Source organism: Otolemur garnettii, unplaced genomic scaffold (genome assembly GCF_000181295.1).
Source record: "Otolemur garnettii isolate 467f Iridium unplaced genomic scaffold, OtoGar3 scaffold00032, whole genome shotgun sequence".
In the NCBI taxonomy this organism is placed as follows: Eukaryota; Metazoa; Chordata; class Mammalia; order Primates; family Galagidae; genus Otolemur; species Otolemur garnettii.
The window spans coordinates 13,947,506-13,952,615 of record NW_003852427.1 but is presented as its reverse complement, the minus strand read 5'-3'; the positions used below and the strand labels follow the sequence as shown (position 1 = coordinate 13,952,615).

The 5,110-nt window shown below is 37.5% G+C and overlaps 1 pseudogene; it reads left to right on the top strand.

Annotated features, from left to right (window-relative positions):
- Positions 1–1,580: 1,580 nt before the first annotated feature.
- LOC111725145 lies at positions 1,581–1,868 on the top strand (annotated as a pseudogene).
- The last annotated feature ends 3,242 nt before the right edge of the window (positions 1,869–5,110 follow it).

Genomic DNA, 5,110 nt, shown 5'->3' with positions numbered 1-5,110 from the left:
CTGGGATTACAGGCACCCACCACAATGCCTGGCTATTATTTTGTTGCAGTTGTCGTTGTTGTTTTAGCTGGCCCAGGCCGGGTTTGCACCTGCCAGCCTCAGTGTATGTGGCTGGCGCCCTACCCGCTGAGCTACAGGCGCCACCCAAATATATACAATTTTTATTTGTCAGTGATACCTCAGTTATGTTGGAAAATATGCAATACAAAAATACACACATATAGGAGGAGTAAATGATGTGTTTATGCATAAATAGCATATGCATGTAATTAATATTACAAATTGGCAAATATGAATAAAAGGTTATATGTATTCACTGTAGTCTTATGTTTTCTACAGGCTTGAGAATTTTCAAGATAGAGACTTAGAAAAAAATAATATGCTAACTTTTATAATGATGTGATATTTTAACAGTAGAACTTTACTGAAGAATTTTGGAATCAGGTAGAGCCCAAAACTGAAGCCAGATATTAAGAAGAAGAAAATATTACTAGATATTATTATTGGAAAACTCAAACTAACCCAAGAATAAACCCCAAAGAGAGGGGCTGTTCACCATATTCGTTATATGAGGATCATTATCACTTTCAGGGGCCACTTTGCCGTCACTTAGAACATTTTAATGAATATTTCCTGTGTGCCAGGGATCATAGCATCCCTGGGGCCCTTCACAGCAGCCAGGTTTAATTTCTCTTGTCAGTAGAAGGAAAAACAACACAGTGTCACTAAATGCTCTAAACCGGAGATTTTGACTCATTCTCTGATGAAGGCAGCCGAGAGGAAATGGTTTGTCATGGAAAATGAAAACAAAGAAACTCAAAGGGAAATCTGCCAGGGCTGAGTCTGCTTGTGCTCAGAACATCTTTTTATTCTAAGTCAGGGGTGGGGGTGTGCATAGGAGCCGGTAGGACTGAGGACCACAGGCTGCCTTTCCCAGGTTCTGGGGACAGCTGGCTTGCAGGTGGTTTTGGCTAGAGGAAGACTTCACAAACAAACCCGAGGGTGGAGAGTGTGAGGAGGAGCAGGGTATTTATGCCAGTCCTTCTCAGGCTTGCTGGGTTTGGTGCTTCCAACCCAACCTCCAGCCGCCAGGCCTTCCTTAGTTCTAACTCCTGCTGTGCAAGCCTAGAGCTTGGGCTCCAGTAAGGACTTTAACTCCTTCTAGCCTACGGGCTCCTGGTGCCTCCCACTGCTTGACTTTCCGGGCTGCCTCCCTATCCCCAGCTGGCAGGTCATCTCTTCCATTTCCTGTTTAAAGAAATTCTTTATAAATACCTCATGTTTCAAATTTGAAGAATTGTATGTTCCCCGTTGTATTCTGACTGATTCAGGATGTGAGTGGAAAATATGAGGTAAAAAGCAAATTAATTCAGGATTGTTGGATGAGGTCTGACAATTAAGTTCCTGGACTTATCCTGGAAAGAGTGCTACATACTTCGTCACTGAACATACTAAGGTCACTTTCAAAATACTCCCCTTAGGAAGCTATGGACAGATGGCAGGACCTAGGCCACCCTTCAAAGCACTTTTGGAACTAGAAGCCGACACTGACGGTGTCCACAGCTCACTCTCGCGACATCATGGTGGCATGTTGGCCACGGGCAGGACTCAGATGTATCGGGTACTCCCAGATCTGTGCAAAAGCAGCGAGAGATGCACTGAAGACAGAATTCAAAGCAAATGCCTAGAAGACTTCTGGCGGCAGCGTGGAGATTGTGAAGGTGAAAAAGGAATCATGTGCCCTGCTTGAAATGCTACATTTCCCAGGTGAAGACGTGTGGGCATGTGTTAGGGCAGATGGAAAACCATCTCACAGCATGGGAAAAAATACCTGTCCTGTTGAGAAATTGACAATGCCAATACATTAAAGTATAGTTTTGTTTTGTTTTTTTAAAAAAGGAACTTTGGCATTCATTTTTTGCAAGGACGATTTGAGCTGTCCTCAGACCAGGGCTTGACAAGTGAGTTCCAGACCCACCTGGTGCACTTTTATCGGCAGCTCAGTACAAACAACTGGGTTCGTTTGGTCTCACAGCTGTGTTCATGTCAACACATGGGGGTGGCTTGCTGAGTGGCATTCATTATTGTTGTTTCATGTTTTTGTATGCATACAACAACAGCTCTGATGGTCATCCGGAAAAAGTTACCCAAGTGCTTTGAAGGGCAGATGAGGGGCTGGTGTCTGGGTGGATGCCCAGTTTCCCAATGGAGTTCTCTGGAGGTGACCATGGTGATGTCCCCCCATGACATATGTAGCACTTTTTCTGGGATGAGTTCACAAACTCAATTTTCAGACCTCACATATGAAGACACAAAAAGTGAGGAAAGCACAGACAATATTATAAGAGAATATTAACTAGTACATAGGATTGTCTTCTAGAGAACTATTACTGCTAGTAAGCTTGGCTTTCTTTTTTTATCAGATCTAATCAGTTATCCTATGACAGTATCAACTTGGCATAATCATCAATGGAATAATTTCTGGAACTAGGAAATCTGGGTTTAATCCTAGCTTTAGCTTTGTCACCATAGGTATGTTATTTAAACTCTCTGTGCCTTGGTTTTTTCATCAGCAAAATAAGCGTGATAATAGTGGCTAGGCCATGGACAAAGTAAACACGCAATAAATGTGAATTAATTAATTTTTATACAGCAAACTCATGAACCAATTACTATTTGCAGTGCTGACTTTTCCATATGATTATTTTTCTTTCACACCACACCACAGCTTTCAAATACTTCTATATACATGGTTTCATTCCTCCCAACCTCTGAAGAAGGAATTAACCCAATTTTACAGATGATGAAACTGCTTCTGGAAGAGATCAGCAGAAGGAAAGATTAGAAGCAAATTAAAACTTGGGTCTTCTGATTCCTAGATCAGAACTCTTCTGTGACATCATTCCTGAGCTGTTCTTGGGAGCCTGCCCTTCTTACTCTTAGTGTATGCATCTACTTCCTACTTTGTCCAAATAATGGATAAGCCATAGAGATATTTGAGAGCCAATCATTAAAAATATTTCCAAAGGCAGTCTTAGTATATCTAATATTTTGAACTTGTTCTTTTTCTTAGAAAACACTACATATATACAATATTAAGAAAACAATGTCAGCGAGCATAATCAATAAGAAGACCAACAAAGCAGATAATAAAAAAGTAAGTGGTGGTTACTCTACAATTGGAAAGCATGTCATTCACCCTGAGTTATAAGAATCTGTAGGGAAGATTTACAGCTCGGGAGATAAGAGCTGAAAGGGCCTGGAGAGAGCGAGAGACACGTAGGTGGGAGATAATTCATTAGCTCTATTACCTCAGGTTAATTCAGTGTAATGAATTGTTTTATTCATCATTGTTTCCAAGGAAACTATGGTTAACCCAACTCATGGTTTAATAACTTGCAATCCCATGTACTATTTTTATACATGACATGAATATAATGGTTCTTTGTGTACAATTCACCTATGTGCTTAAAACTTCCGTGTAATGTGCGCATCGATGGCAGTTAAACTGTGAATTTAATCTGAATAATTATGTAATATCTTTCACCTTTTTTCACTATATGAAATGATCTGATATTTAGAAACAGACCGCTATACTTGTATCTCTTCAACTGGGTGGCCATATTATATTTATTTCCCTTCTTTTATGACATTAACATGACATATGTTACTAATTCATTTTAAAACGCATTTTGAATCATGAGTTATCAGGTCGTGCCAGTCTTTGCTTATATTTTTCCTTTCATAACTCTCGTCTTAAAAACACAAATATAAATGTTCATATATTCACGAGAAAAGAAAACATTTGAAGATTTGTAAGCTGAACCATAGGAAAACAATAGTATTTCTTCTTTATTTCCTCCAAATGCACCCACATTTTAAGTAAAATTTTCTAAACTTTTATAACATAGAATATATGAAACTTTGTAAAACTGACCTGCATGATGTGGAATCACTCATTCAGACACTGGAATGCATTTAATATCTTGGTTAGACGCCATTAAATGAATGGGAAAACATAGTATCTAAAGATAATTACGTCACAAAACTATTAGTACCAAGTAAAAAAAAAAAAAGTTGCATTAGTGACTTCTATCTTTATAATAAGGATAGATAGATTGCCAAGTAAACACAGAGGCTCTCCACAACACTGGCAGAGAAGAAGAGCCATCAAATATATACATATGTTAATGTATATTATTATAACGTTACTGTTTTATAGATAATATAATGTACACTATTATATGTAATATAATTGAACATTATTAACATGTTAATAATATATATCTGTTAATATATGTATATATTTGTGGAGTATACATTATATATCCACACATGTACATATATAATATAGGACCACATGACTGTGAAAACTGAAAGAGAAATTCTCAAGATTTCAAGTAAGACTGGGAGACTTTTAGAATGTGGAAGAAAACCAACTTCTCTGAACTTCGGGACAGAATTTGTACACTGCACATTGAGAGCGTACATAGACAGATCATGCCCCCATCAACCAACATGTTCTAATTTCCTTTTATGGAGCTCTCTACCTAAGAGGAGTATATTACATTTTAAAAGAAAAAACACAACATATACCAAGATATAGCATATGATGGGCCACTGAATAAGTCTGAATAAAAGTTAAAAAATTTTGTTTCCTGGTAACAGTTTTATCTGGAAATCCCTAAGTATTTGGAAACTGAATAATATACTTTAAAATAACAAATGGAATGAAGAAATGACCAGAAAAGAAATTAGAAAGTATTTTGAACTGAACAAAAATGAAGTACAACATGCCAAAATTTATAGGATGAAACTTTAGCAATACTTAGGGAGATATTTAAAATAGCATCAAATGCTTATTTTAAAAGTAAAGAAACTTCATCTTTTAACTAGAAAAAATAAGGGAATGAATTAAACCTTAAGCAAGAATAAATAAGGAAATTGTAAGTCAGTATGGAAATAAAATTAGAATGCAGCAAAATTAATAAAGCCAAATCTGGGTTTTTTTTGGGTTTTTTTTTTTTTTTTGAGGCATTCTCACTATGTTGCACCAGATAGAGTGCCCTGGTGTGACGGCTCACAGCAACCTCAAACACTTGGGCTTAAG